Consider the following 15,810-nt stretch of genomic DNA (forward strand, 5'->3'; position numbering starts at 1 on the left):
AACCGACGAGTCGAGCGGGCAGTTTCTCCGAGCCCTACAGACACTCGTGCGAGCTTGCGACTGCAAGGGACTGACGGCGGAACAACATGCGGAGCTGCTAGTACGAGATGCCTTCGTTATGGGGATCAGGTCAGTGTACGTGCGCCAGCGGCTGCTGGAAAACGCCCATCTTACTTTACGCTCGGCGATCGAGACGGCTGACACGCTGGAGGCTGCTCTGCACAACGCTGACGCTGTCCAGCCGTGCGATCCCCCGCCAGTTCCATGGACACTGCAGACCCCGCCACCGCCGGTGAATCGACCACAGCTGCTGCCACTCGCGAGTCCGTGAACTCCCCGCAACCCTCCGGCGAATCGACCACGGCTCCTGCCAGTTGCAAGTCCACGCAGTGTTACTTCTGCGGACTCGAAAAACACCCCTGAAAACGCTGCCCGGCCCGAGAAGCGACTTGCTCCAGCTGCGGGAAGAAGGGCCATTTCGCCAAGGTCTGTAAGTCTGAACCACGAGCGGGGTCCGGCAGCGCTGCATGTGAGGCATGGGGGCCGCCATCTTGCCTGCCCGCCTCATGCGAGGCATGGGGGCAGCCATCTTTGTCGGCGCCACCTCGCCCCGCCCCCGACCGACCGGTGCTTACCGGGCACCAAGACAGCAGTTCAACTCTGGCCTCCGTAACCCTCGACCAAAGCGCCCCACACCAGCTTGCAAGGTCAATGATGGACATCCTGGTGGAGGGGCACAGGACTAGCTGCCTGTTTGACACGGGCAGCACTGAGAGTTTTATTGACCCGGACACGGTGCAACGCTGTGGACACATGACTCGGCCGGTAAGCCAGAGGGTCACCATGGCTTCTGGGTCGCATTCCACAGACATCTGGGTGGGTTGTGTAGCGACATTGGTGGTGCAGGGCACAGAATATCGGAACTTTGCGCTACTGGTCATGCCTCAACTGTGCGCGCCTGTGCTAGTGGGGCTGGACTTCCAGAGCTATCTCAAAAGTGTGAAAATGGAGTATGAAGGGCCCCTCCTACCACTTACTGTCAGGAATCCTCAGTTTTGTGGGACTTCGTCATATACCCCGCTACTGACCACACACACACACCGACCCACACATCCCACCCAGCACCATGCCGACAGCTGCGCTACTGACACCACTTGCAGCCTCTCCACCCTCAAGATCCCTCCCCCACCGCTGTTCGCCAACCTGACCCCCGACTGTAAACCTGTGGCAACTAAAAGCAGGAGGTACAGCGCGGGGGACAGGGCCTTCATTCAGTCAGAGGTGCAGCGGCTGCTCGAGGAGGGGATCATTGAGCCAAGCACAAGTCCTTGGAGGGCCCAGGTGGTTGTTGTTCGGACCGGACAGAAAAATAGGATGGTGGTGGACTATAGCCAGACCATCAATAGGTTCACGCAGCTTGACGCGTACCCCCTACCCCGCATCGCGGATATGGTCAACCAGATAGTTCAGTACAAGGTGTATTCAACAATAGATCTGAAATCCGCTTATCACCAGCTCCCCATCTGCCCAGAGGACTGCCCCTACACTGCCTTCGAGGCGGGTGGCAGGCTCTATCACTTCCTGCACGTCCCCTTCGGTGTCACAAATGGTGTCTCTGTCTTCCAGAGGGAAATGGACCAGATGGTGGACCAGTGCCAACTGAAGGCCACATTTCCCTATCTGGATAACATCACCATCTGTGATCACGACTGGTCGGATCACAACACCAACCTCCAACGATTTTTCCAAGTGGCCAAAGCCCTGAAGCTTACTTATAACAGGGACAAGTGTGTGTTCGGAACCACCCGACTCACTATCCTTGGGTATGTCGTGGAGAACGGGATCATTGGCCCTGATCCCGACCGTATGCGCCCCCTGTTAGAACTCCCTCTTCCCACCACCCTCAGAGCCCTCAGACGGTGCCTGGGCTTCTTTTCCTATTACGCTCAATGGGTCCCCCATTACGCAGACAAGGCCCGCCCCCTGGTCAAGTCTACCACATTTCCCCTCTCTGCCGAGGCCCGTGCGGCCTTCAGCCGCATTAAAGGGGACATTGCCAAAGCAACGATGCATGCGGTGGACGAGACCATTCCCTTCCAAGTAGAGAGTGACGCCTCTGACTTCGCGCTGGCTGCTACCCTCAATCAGGCAGGCAGGCCAGTGGCATTTTTTTCTCGTACCCTTCAAGGCCCTGAAATTCGGTACTCCGCGGTGGAGAAAGAAGCCCAGGCCATAGTGGAAGCTATTAGGCACTGGAGGCACTATCTCGCCAGCAAAAGGTTCACCTTGCTGACCGACCAGCGCTCAGTTGCGTTCATGTTCAGCAACCAACAGCGGGGCAAAATCAAAAATGATAAAATTTTGCGGTGGAGAATAGAACTCTCCACCTACAACTATGATATCCTGTACCGGCCTGGAAGGCTCAATGAGCCCCCTGATGCCCTATCCCGGGGAGTGTGTGCCAGCGCACAGCTCGACCAGCTATACACCCTCCATGTAGATCTTTGCCACCCGGGGGTCACCCGATTTTACCATTTCGTGAAAGCCCGGAACCTGCCTTACTCCCTTGAGGACATCAGGACAATGACCAGGGACTGCCAAGTCTGCGCTGAGTGCAAATTGCACTTCTACCGTCCTGAAAAGGCACAACTTATCAAGGCCACCCGCCCCTTTGAGCGACTGAGTGTTGACTTTAAGGGCCCCCTTCCCTCCACCGACCACAATGTCTACTTCCTCAACATTATCAATGAGTACTCGCGGTTCCCCTTTGCCGTCCCCTGCCCCGACACCACTGCCACGTCTGTCATAAAAGCCCTGCGCCAGCTCTTCACTCTGTTCGGATATCCCTACTATATCCACAGTGATAGAGGGTCCTCCTTTATGAGTGACGAGCTGCACCAGTACCTGCTGGCTAGGGGCATTGCTACTAGTCGGACCACGAGTTATAATCCCCGGGGAAATGGACAGGTGGAGAGGGAGAATGCCACAGTGTGGAAGGCCACACTTTTAGCCCTTAAGTCAAAAGGGTTGCCGGTCTCTCGATGGCAGGAGGTCCTCCCCGAGGCACTCCACTCTATCCGCTCCCTGTTATGTACGTCCACCAATGCCACCCCTCACAAGCGCCTATTCTCTTTTCCCAGGAAGTCTGCCACTGGGACCACCCTACCGGCTTGGCTGACGTCCCCAGGGCCAGTGCTGCTCCGGAAACATGCGAGGAGCAATAAATACTCCCCGCTGGTAGAGAGGGTTCACCTACTACATGCGAACCCCCAGTATGCCTACGTGACCTTACCTGATGGGTGGGAGGACACGGTCTCCGTCCGCGACCTGGCGCCCGCAGGAGCAGCAGACGACTACCCCGAACACTCCACGGTAACTATGAACCCTGTACCCGAGGTGACACCGCGCACACTGAGCCCTACACAGACTCCTCACGACACTCCTATACCGGGCGTCTCGCACACGCATGAGGGATCACTGACGCCTAGTGGGCTGACACCTCCAGTTAGGCCGGAACCAGCACAACCTCCGTCTCCGGTGCAATCACCATCGGCACCTGTGCAATCACAGCCGGTGCTACGTAGATCGCAGCGACAGATTCGACCACCTGATAGACTTAACCTGTAAATATACTTGTAAGGAACTTCGCCCCATGGGGTCTTATAAAACAAAGGGGGGGGGGGGTGAATGTGGTGAACTACATATACCTGTCTGGAAATGCTCCCCCCCCCCCACTGACTGCTTCTGTGGCTCCTCCCACGGACCCCGGTATAAAGGCGATTGGAGACACAGCCCCGGCCTCAGTCTCCAGGATGTAGTGTGGTGGTCAATTGCTGCTTGTTCTTTCTTCCAGTCAATAACAGCCTATCTCTCGCCTCACGTCTCCGAGAGTTATTGATGGTGCATCACTGGCCTGCTGCGTTCCACCAGCATTTTGCGTGTGTTGCTTGAATTTCCAGCATCTGCAGGTTTCCTCGTGTTTGTGTTACTTTGTTGTGATTGGTTAGCTTAGAAACTGCTTTCCCATTGGTTAGCCGCCTGGTGTCCAACTATTTCTTTAAAAGTTTATGTCAAAGAGAGTACCCTTATGAGAGATGCTGAGGGTGGGGGAGGGAGATCAAAGCGCTGTTTTTGGACGTCTCGCCAACCGACTGATAGGTTATGGAATGCCAGTAGATTGGTCAGACCAGTTAGATCTCACCATTGTTGAAATGGGTCATCACATTGTTTCTATACTGAAATCACTGGGTTTTCCCAGGAGAGAGGACAGCAATGGGAAGCTTTCTGGCTGACTGCAGCCATTGTAAGACATCAGTGTAAAACAATAGCGAGTCTATTGGAAAACCTCAGTCAGTGCTGGATTAATCTGTGAGACACTAGCGATCGCTCAGAGTAGGGCTGCAAAGGTAGAGGATAAGAATATAGAGATAGCTTGTCAGCTAATGAAGTTACAGCACTTAGATGCTGCACACTGACCTGGTTAGCAGCCCGACCCTGTTAAGGTTTGAGCCATGATGAGGCAGGGCAATGGTCCTACTCTGGGGCTGGGAGATGGGGACGTATGGCTGGGTGGTGAAAATGAGGGAAAGGGGATAGTGTGGACCCCACAGTTTAATCCTCACAATGATCGGCCTCTCCCCTGCATATCTGAAGCAGTATGGGCCAAGCCAGCGATCACACGTTCCCACATTCACTGTGGGGGGCATCGGCCCGCAGCTTCTTTCTCTCAGGAGGGGGAGGGGGAGGAGCATCAGCAAAGCGGGTGGGGGGGGAAGGTGGCACAATAGGCACCTTTGAGACAACAGAGTTCAGGGAATTCTCCGATAAGGAGTTAGCGACTTTAGGGGATAGGTACAGACAAGTCTTTGGCCACATGGTTATTGAGGTTATGGGTTGGGGGGGGGTACTGGAGTGAGCCTATCTAACAGAGAGAAGGATGCCTAGGGAGCCTATCATGCTACCATGCGATCGAGAACGCTGTGAGAACGCTGTCTGCTTCCCCTGAGCATAATGCATCACTATGGGTTCGAGTAACTGTGGTATCTCACTCTCATTGAATGGAATTTAAAACCCCAAGTGGAATGGAGCACTGTAAAAGGGGCATTAAAGCCCTACACCGGTGGGCTCTTATCACAGAATCATCCCGCGAGAGTGGTAGCCCACCCGAGGATATTGAATGAACCTCTGGAATGATAAGGCAAGAGGTTACTGTGGAGGTTTCTCAAATGACCACTGTCTGTAATAGAACCAGCTGTTAACCATCAATTCAATCATTACAAGGTTTAGAGTACTGTATGTGAAAGAGGGTGCATGTAGCCAGGTACAGAGGTTAGATAAACAGACGGGGAGTGGGCGATCCTGCAAATCCTGCAAAGAAATGTTTTAGCATTGCTCAATGTTGGGGCCCCGGAGGAGCAGGTAAATGAGGTTCGCACCCCCACCCTCTTTGCAATATGGAGGGAGGACTGTCCAGGGAAGCTAGAAAGGGAGAATATTGAGGGGGAAAGGTCACACTTCAAGTGTTTTCCTAACAACGGCTCCATTTGTTCACTACCAAATTCCTCGCATTCCTTTCAGGATTCCCTGCAAAGGAGCTTGGCTAACGTTTGGCAGCAGTGGGCATTGTGGGTAGCACCTTGGTAGGGAAGAGGTTATTTGACTTGCACTCTCCCCTGTAAACAGAGTGAATGATTTGAATGTGGAGGAATGTGAGGTGTGGCTACACACATCAGTCTGTCAGTTTGAATATGAGTGTGCGTGTGCGCGTGCGCGTGCGCGCGTGTGCGTGTGCGCGTGCGTGCGTGTGTGCGTGTGTGTGCGTGTGTGTGCGTGTGTGTGCGTGTGTGTGCGTGTGTGTGTGTGTGTGTGTGTGTGTGTGTGTGTGTGTGTGTGTGGACTTTGCCTTTAAGGGACTCTGTGACTGTGTTGGGCCCCGCCCAGTTGCTTTTTCCTTCTCAGTTGTTCTGTGATTAATTGCGAAATTAACTGTTTTGAGTTTTTGCAGTTCCATGCAAAGTTTTAAAGTAGAGTATTACTGTCTGGGTTTTGTGACTGGTATTTCTAATCTGTTACTTTGTGTTTTGTGTTTTAGAACATAGCAACATAGAAAACATACAACACAATACAGGCCCTTCAGCCCACAAAGCTGTGCCAAACATGTCCCTACCTTAGAAATTACCTAAGGTTACCCATAGCCCTCTATTTTTCTAAGCTCCATGTACCCATTCATGAGTCTCTTAAAAGACCCTATCGTTCCCTCCACCACGACCACTGCCAGTTTTGTTTTTTTAAATCAGTTAATTTGTTTCTTGTTCTTTTTAATCTGTTATGTGTTTATTGTGTCTTACTCTGGTACTTTGTTACTTGTTTCCCATGTAATTAGTTTTAGGGTTAACTCCCATTTCATACTGGCCATATGAAATTTGAGTTGACAGGGTAGAAACTTGGGCACCTTTAATCCGGATATGAGATGCCCAGAGGGACATAAGCATTTGGGGAGCATTTCCAGCAGCTCTGTTGTGTTTTCTTAATACCCAGTGTCTAATCAGAAGTGAGTGTGTTTGTATCTCCCTGCACTACAGAATGGCAAAGTGGTGGATGCTGACTTGTGATGGGAGATCTGTGATACAGTCCTGGGGATGGCATTTAAATTTGCACGCTGGATCAATGAATTTGAATGAGGGCTCCTTACTATGTCATGGAATGGATACCACTGATATTGATCCCTTTGACAAGGAACAAGACTCTTTGGGAAAATTAAATTATCTGGCTACTTGGGTTTTGGCATTCTGTTTTGGGGGAGCTGGGAGGGGGTAGTCTATTCCAGCCAACCTCAACCCAGAGTGTGGTGGTGGCATCCGTCGGTCTCGAGAGACCATGGATCTGCGCCTGGAGTTTCCAGGGCACAGGCCTGGGCAGGGTTGTACAGGAGACCGGCAGTTGCCCAAGCTGCAGGCCTTCCCCTTTCCACGCCACCGATGTTGTCCAAGGGAAGGGCACTAGGACCCATGCAGCTTGGCACCGGTGACGTCGCAGAGCAATGTGTTGTTAAGTGCCTTGCTCAAGGACACAAACACGCTGCCTCAGCTGAGTGAGGCTCGAACCAGTGACCTTCAGGTTACTAGTCTGATGCCTTGCCCACTAGGCCACGCGCCAACATATTGTAACAACCAGTTTGTAGTAACAACATTAAGGGATGTGAGCCTAACACCCCTGGTGGAGTAAGTGCTTTAAGGGCTGGTATTTCCCTATGTTCCATTTATTTAATTGGAGTGTCCTGTCTCTTAAAGTGATTTCCCCGCCTGACAGGGGCTGTTATTGTAGGTGGAACGTTGAGTACAGGTACAGGGTGAAGTGTGAGCAGGAACAGTGTCCTGGGACGGCTGTGTCTGTGCCAAGTGGCGTTGTGAAGCCGGGCACTTGTCGGAAGCTGAATGGCACTTACTGGGTACGCAGTTCCCAGGCCTGCCCGTTTCTTTCCACAGGGTGGTGAGGTTGATATGTGGTGCCGTATGTATACCTCCCCAGTGCCCTGGATGAACAAGTTGCCCATGCTGAGGCCTATTGCAAAGAAAGGGTGTTTTAAACGATAGCCTCTCTCAGCATGGTGCGGCCAGACTACCCTGAGAACTGTTTTCGGTGGCCTTAGATTACCTGCTCACTTGGTTAAGAATGCTGCACCTACATTCCTATGGGTGGGTGGCATCACTCGCCTGGCTGATCATTGCTGAGAGTTAGTGTACAGGATTAAGTGTGGGGGGGGGGGGTGCAGCTTATTAGCTATTGCACTCCAGGGTGGGGCAGGTGGCCTTCTGGGACACAAGGAGGCTGGTGGACTACTGTAGTATACTGGGGGGGGGGGGGGTGACTATTGGGTTTACAGTATTGGTATTGTACACCTGCGTTATATATGTAACAGGGAGTTCACAAGAGTCATGCTAGACTGAGGTTGCAACTTTCGAGGGGTGGAGTGTCATGTGGGGGACGGCTTATTCTGCCTGCCTTTGTCATGATTGGTTAGGTTAGAATCTGCTTCTCCCATTGGTTGGCCACCTGGTGTCCAGTTTCAAACATCCTAGGTATAAAGTCATATGTGGACGGGGCTTGCTCTCGCTCTCTTTGTTTAAGGCAAGCGGTGCACGTACCATTAGGAAGGCACGTTCTGCGCACGCTTTTAACGACGTATGTTTGTTCAATATGCAGCTTTGTACTTTCTGTAACTTGGGGAACATGAACGTTTGGTTGAATTTGTGCCTGTTTGTAAATAAACAGCCTTAACCCTTCCCAAGCTGCAGCTTACTGGTAGGTCCCTGCAACGGACTTCTGGAGGAGCGATGGAAGCAGATAGTGGTGGTTAAGAGGCTTTTAGACCAACCTTAGAGCAAAGCCCTCCCCACCACTGAGGATATCTATGCTCCCACAAGAAAGCAGCATTCGTCATCAAGGACCCCCACCATCCAGACCATGCTCTCTTCTTGCTACTACCTTTGGAAAGGAGGTACAGGACCCTTAGATCCCACACCACCAGGTTCAAGAACAGTTATTACCCTTCGACTATCAGGCTTCTGAACCAGTGTGGATAATTTCACTCACCTCAACACTGAACTGATTCCATAGCTTCTACATTCTCTCAGTTTGTGTGTGTGTGTGTGTGTGCACTTATTCATTTGCACAGTTTGTCTTTTGCACTTTGGTAGTTTGCCAGTCTTTGTCTGAAGCTTTTCATTCATTCTATTGTACTTCTTTGTTCTACTGTGAATGCCTGCAAGAAAATGAATCTCAAGGTATTATATGGTGACATATATTTACATTAATGATGAATTTACTTTGAACTTTGACGCATGAATATGCAGGGAACAGAAGGATATGCATCATACACAGGCAGAGGAGATTTAGTTTAATTTGGCACCTTGTTTGGCGCAGACACTGTGGGCTAAAGTTCCTGTGCTGTACTGTTCTATGTTCTGGGATGGGTGGAATTGGATAGAGACCTGTCTTCTGTGGTGTTGCAAATCTCATGAGGAAGCTAAAATACTTCATCACTCAGCACTTCTGCTGGAATATTGGTGTGCTGCCTTTATGGCAGTTATTGAGTTTATAATATTTTCGCTTAGTAATTCGTGTGTTAGCATTTTTCAGTTAAAGTTAGGATTGTTTAAGTAAATTCGTTGTCTGTAATATATCGCGGCATGCGATGATGTCACATCCGGTTTCGCCGCATCTCATGGGAAAATACCGGTTTGGGATAAACGCAAGGGTGGGGGCGCTCACACATGTGAGACCAGCGCAAGAAAATTGTCTCTGTATGCATTAGAAATCACAGTGAAAGCAACGCTGTAAGTCATGAGATAATCGATATATTGAATTAAAATGTTAACGCTGATTCCGTTAAAAGTAACGACGGTCGATAAGGTTTATGTTTTCGTTAGTTAAAGAGTTGCGGATAGTTTGTGTTGAAGTGTATTTAAAGCAGTCAATGGCGTAGATAGATTCTGACTGTATGCTGCACTTTAATGTAATGTAGTTGTTGTAGTTTACTTTTACAAGTATTTACAATGTAAATGTGATATCAAGAAGGAAACAAATACTGTACCAATCTTGTATTATTTTATCAACAGTTTTCACCATACGTTAATGTGAAGAGTGAACAGTAAATGGTTAATCTTGCTGCGACCTTGTTTTCATTGACTACGGTTTACCTCAATGTTTAGTTCGGCGTTCTGTTACACCCGAGTGAGAACATTACAATTGGTGAGAAAGCTTCATTTATATTTAGTAAGTCACTCAGTACCTTTGGCTGACTATTAGTGAGAATATTTCATTTGTAATTAATAAGTCACTCAGTACTTCTGGCTGAATATTGGTAAGAAAGCTTCATTTGTAATTAGCTCTCGTGCTGGGACCACCATCAGTAAGTATCAGCCTGTTTCCGAACCACTGCTTCTTTTTGTGTCCAAGTCATGGTAAATCTATTCACTGAAGCACACAAGGGGATAAGCCTTACACTCAACATATGATATACAAAGGTCCTCGGCCAATGTGGCCTCACTGAATAACACCACCTTCTGACAATAGTGGTCTGCAGTCTGATTGTTGAAATGGCAAACCACTTCCCACCTCCTAATGCAGGCAAAAAAATCAGTGATAGACTTCGCCGTACCCTCAGAGCACCAGCGCTCTTTCATTAGGATGTGGCCTACAAATCACAACAGGAGACAGAAAACTCATGCCAAAAGGACAACATTACAATAGTCATGGGGGAGTTCAATATGCAGGTAGATTGGGAAAATCAGGTTGGTGCTGGATTCCAGGAGGGGGAATTTCTAGAGTGCCCACAAAAAGGCTTGTTAGAGCAGCTCATGGTTGAGCCTCTAGGGGATCAGCTATTCTGGATTGGGTGTTGTGCAGTGAACCAGAATTAATTAGAGAGCTTGAAGAGAATTACAGAGGCATGAGAGGGGAGCTGGCCAGAACTGATTGGAAAAGAACACTGGCAGGGATGAGAGCAGAGTAATGGCTGGAGTTTCTGGAAGCAATTCATAGGCCATAGGTTATATACATCACAAAGAGGAAGAAGTATTCTAAAGATGACACAACTGTGGCTAACAGGAGAAGTCAAAGGCAACATAAAATCCTAAGAGAGGGCATATAAAACAGCAAAAATAATGGGAAATTAGAGGATCGGGAAGCCTTTAGAAACCAACAGAAGCCAACTAAAAAAAAGTCATTAAAAAGTAAACAATGACTACAAAAGTAAGCTAGCCAATAATATTAACGAGGATACCAAAAGTTTCTTCAGATACATAAAGTGAAAGCAGAGAACAAGAGTAGATATTAGACCATTGGAAAATGATGGTGGAGAAGTATTCATGGGGGACAACAAAATGGTGGATGAACTGACTTAGTGAAGGCTGACACAAAATACTGTGGAAGACGCTAGCGGTATGGTGAAAGTTCCAGGTGTCGGGGATGATGAAGTGTGTGAAGTTGCCATAGCTAGAGAGAAGCTTCTTGGGAAACTGAAATGTCTGAAGGCAAATAGTCACCTGGAACAGATGGTGTACACCCCAGGGTTCTGAGAGAGGTGGCTGAAGAGATTGTGGAGGCATTAGTAATGATCTTTCAAGAATCACTAGATTCTGGATTAGTTCTGGAAGACTGGAAAATTGCAAATGTTACTGTACTCTCCAAGCAGGGAGGAAGACAGAAAAAAGGAATCTGTAGGCCAGTTAATCTGATCTCAGTGGTTGTGAAGATGTTAGAGTCAATTATTAAGAATGAGGTCGCAGGGTACTTGAAGGACATGATAAAATAGTCAGCATGGCTTCCTCAAGGAGAAATCCTGCCTGACAAATCTGTTGGAACTCTTTGAAGAAATAACAAGCAGGATAGACAAAGGAGAATCGGTTGATGTTGTGTACATGGATTTTCAGAAGGTCTTTAACAAGGTGCCACACATGAGGCTGCTTAACAAACTACCAGCCCATGGTATTACAGGAAAGATGCTAACATGGACAAAGCAGTGGCTGATTGGCAGCAGACAAAGAGTGGGAATAAAGGGAGCCTTTTCTGGTTGGCTGCTGGTGATTAGTGATGTTCCACAGAGGTATGTGTTAGAACCGATTCTTTTTACATTACGTATCAATGATTTGGATGAAAGAATTGATGGCTTTGTTGCAAAGTCTGGAGACAATATGATACAGGAGGGGCAGGTAGTTTTGAGGAAGTAATGAGGCCATGGAAGGACTTAGACAGATTAGGAGAGTGGGCAAAGAAATAGCAGTGTCGGGAAGTGTATGATCCTGTACTTTGGTAGAAGAAATGAAAGGGCCGACTGTTTTCTAAATGAAGATAAAATACAAAAAAACTGAGACTCAGATGGACTTGGGATTCCTTGTGTAGGATTCCCCAAAGGGTAATTTGCAGGTTGAGTCTGCGCTGAGGAAGGCAAATGCAATGTTAGCATTCATTTCAAGAGGAACAGGATATAAAAAGCAAGGATGTAATGGTGAGAGTTTATAAAGTACTGGTGAGGCCTCACTTGAAGAACTGTGAGTAATTTTGAGCACCTTTTCTTTGCAACAATGTGTTGAAACTGGAGGGGGTTCAAACGAGGTTCACGAACATTATTTCCAGGATTGAATGTCTTGTCATATGGAAAGTGTCTGATGGTTGTACTCACTAGAATTCAGAAGAATGAAGGGTGACCTCATTGAAACCTATTGAATGGTGAAAAGCTTTGATAGAGTGGATTTGAAGAGGATGTTTCCTATGGTGGGAGAGTCTAAGGCAGAGGACACAGCCTCAGAATAGAGGGGTGTCCTTTTAGAATGGAGGCGAGGAGGAATTTCTTTAGCCAGAGAGTGGTGAATCTGTGGAATTCTTTGCCACAGGCTGCTCAGGAGGCCAGGTCTTTAGCTATATTTAAGGCAGAAGTCGATAGATTATTGATTGGTCAGGGCATGAAGGGATATGGGAAAAGGGAGGAGATTGAGGCAGAGAGGAAAAGTGGATCAGTCATGATGAAGCCGACTCAATGAGCCAAATGGCCTAATTCTGCTCCTATATCTTATAGTCTGAGGAAAAATATCACTTCAAGATCAAGAATTGAAAACCACTACAAGGTACGCAGACAACCAGGCAGCGGTAGCCATTGTTCTCTGGGATCCTTCTGGGCTTGGTCAACCTGTAGCAGGTATTACAAAGCTCTGGACAGATTCTACCATTACGTTTCTGCAGAGTTCTTCCAATCCTCTGTCAGGATAGCAGGCTAACACAAGCAGCATCTTGCCTCGGTCATACACTGAGCAGCCAACAGTGTTCACACGCCTGATTCTAGGCTCCTGACGGAGAGGCTCCAATCCATGCTCAGTCATGGTAAGAGTAAATGAGGTGGGCAGAAGTAAATAAGGCAACAGGAATAGCCCCCTCATTCAATATGATCATGGCTGATTTGCCCCTGGTCCTATCTGCTCCTTTGTGCCAGGATTTTGTGATGAGCCTTAGTTGTCAAGATAAACGGCATGGTAGTGCGGTGGTTATCACAATCACTACAGCTCCGGTGATCACTGATGGGCTTTGATTCCTGCTGCTGTCTCTGAAGAGTCTGCATGTTCTCCCCATGACCCCGTGGGTTTCCTCCAGGATCTCCGGTTTCCCCCCACATTTCAAAGACATATAGGGTGGGGTTACAGAATCGTTGGGCATGCTTTGTCAACACCGTGAGCATGGTGACACTTGGGGGCTGCCCCCGGCGTGAGCCTCAGTGTTGACACAAAACAACGCATTTCACTGTATGTTTCAATGTCCGGGTGACAAGCAAAGCTAATTTCCCATCTCTTTAGAAGGTGGTGTGGAGCAAGAGCTTTGCAAATGATTTAAGCCTCAGATTGATGATGTTTAGGATCTTGACCCCCCCCCCCCACCCCACATACTTGTGCACAATGCAAGTGTTGTCTCTGAACTGCTGCCTGACTGAGGGGATTCTGTTCCACAAGATGTTGGAGTTAATGAACCTGATTCTTCATTGACCTGAGCGAGGTTTGTTATAAGGAGATGATCACGCTTCTCTCATCAAATGACCCACTCTTTTCTGCAATATTACAACTTGCCACAAAACTGTTCATCATTCAGTACTTTCTGGAGGATTTGAAGCATTCTGTATTGATCTGAAGTGATTTATAATGTAGCCACTGCTTTTTGACTCCATGTCTTTCTATCAGGACGCTCTCAGTGATGACCCCTATCAAACTCTCCTGGTATTTTTGAAGAGACTGTCAAGATTGATCGATAATTTGTCACTCATCCTCTCTATGAATCATACATCTTCACAATGGAGTTTTACCAAAGTCTGCTATGCTACTCTACCGTTCCATTCAAAATTACATTGTATCCATAAGTGCCTAAGAGCTGACAGTCAGCTTGTCCTGACTGTTTTTTGTTCCCAAGAGTGCTCGTTAAATATACTTCTGAAAGATAGGCATTTTGTTCCTTATTGCTTTCCAGCAACTTGGAATTGGTTAAAGGACAGTAGCCAGAAGATCTCTCCACACAAGAAACGGAGGATAAGAATTGATAGATGCATACAAGATGATGAGAAGCATAGATCGAGTGGACAGCCAGAGTCTTTTTCCCAGGGTGGAAATGGCTAATACGAGGGGGCATAATTTTCAGGTGATGAGAGGAAAGTATAGAGCAGATACCAGAGGAAGGTTTTGACTCAGAGAGCGGTGCATGCGTGGAACACACTGCCAGGGGTAATGGTAGGGGCAGATATATTTGAAACCTTTAAGAGACTCGTAGATAGGAACATGGATGATAGAAAAATGGAGGGCTATGTAAGGGTTAGATTGATCTTAGCACAGGTTAAAAGGTCAGCCCGGCACTGTGGTCTGAAGGCCCTGCACTGTGCAGTAATATTCTATGTTCTAACACCAGAAAATAGCAGCAGAAGTAGATTCAAGCCTGGTCTGCCATTCATATGATTCAAAGCATTCAAATGTATAAATTATACAACCTTGAGATTTGCCTGCTTACTGACAGCCACAAAGCAAGAAGCCCGAGAGAACCCGATTTAAAAAAATAAATAAAGACCAACCACCAATGCACAGAGAAGGAGGAAAACAATGCACAAACCATGTAAACAATAGAAGCGTTCCGAACCAAAGTGCCTAATTAGATCCGAATCCCCAGAGCAGTCCCAAAGCTTCGGTATCAGTTCATCATCTTAACGGGTCGCAGACAGGAGGCACAGCAGCCGGGGGCAGTCTCGCAGCTTCAGAGAGAAGTAGACATCGTGGGAGAGCGAGTGAAATCGGCCCGACTCTCGGCTCCAATCCCAGCACCTTACCTTTCCCTTCTATCTGGGCCAGCGTCCAATCAGCAGGCAATAGCTCGCATTAAGACCCAGGCCCCAGCACAGCAAACTGCATCAGGCCTAAACCACTCCGCCCAGCAATTTACTCTGGGTCTAGATTTTGCCTCCCAGCCCGAAGCTGTTCTCGACCTCTCCAAGTCAGCTTTCACATAGAGTAATCCAACCTCATACCCAGGTTGCTTCAACAGGCATCAAACGCTTTTGCCTCAACTTCACCTCTTCGAATTGCTCACTCCATCTGAGCTGATGTTTCAATGTACTAGCACGGCTCATCTCTCAAATTCGCTTGCAATGACAATTTACTATAATTTACCTGTTACTTGTAATGCTTTTAGTCAAATTTCTTGTTTTTTGAACTGCCAGTAAGCTGTCACATGCCTCCAACAGCGCCACCTGAATCCAGAAGTTCATGTCTGATCTGCCCAAATCCCCACTTTCTCTTCTTGTGTACCATTATTTTTCTCTGTTGCCCAGAGTAATTGTGACTCCGTTACACGAGGATGGCAGAGTGTGGCAGATTTACAGAGCTGCCTCTCTGTCCTTGCCCGGTGCACTGTGAACATTCAATGACAAACTGTAAAGCAAGTTTAAACAGAGAGCAGCTACAGAAGAACTCATACTCATTGTAAGTGATATGGGTCATCAGAATCAGTGCCCCAGTGTTAAATCATTTTCACTAATCCTTCTGTATGAGATAAGAAAATGGTGGTTGTCCATCACTTCTGGAGATGACAGGAAACTTGTGCGGGAGAGCTTTTGCACTGGGGCAGTTCTACCATCTCGACCACAGAAGTCCAGGTCCAGTGGTACGAACAGGCGTCACAAACTGGTGTCTTCCTCGGTTAAAGTAGATGACCATAACATCTTCTGTGCCTCGTTGCGCTCTTCACTCTCCAGTATTGCCTTCCTAGCCAGTCAAGCTCACTGTAGATCTC

Source organism: Hemitrygon akajei, chromosome 9, assembly GCF_048418815.1.
Source record: "Hemitrygon akajei chromosome 9, sHemAka1.3, whole genome shotgun sequence".
In the NCBI taxonomy this organism is placed as follows: Eukaryota; Metazoa; Chordata; class Chondrichthyes; order Myliobatiformes; family Dasyatidae; genus Hemitrygon; species Hemitrygon akajei.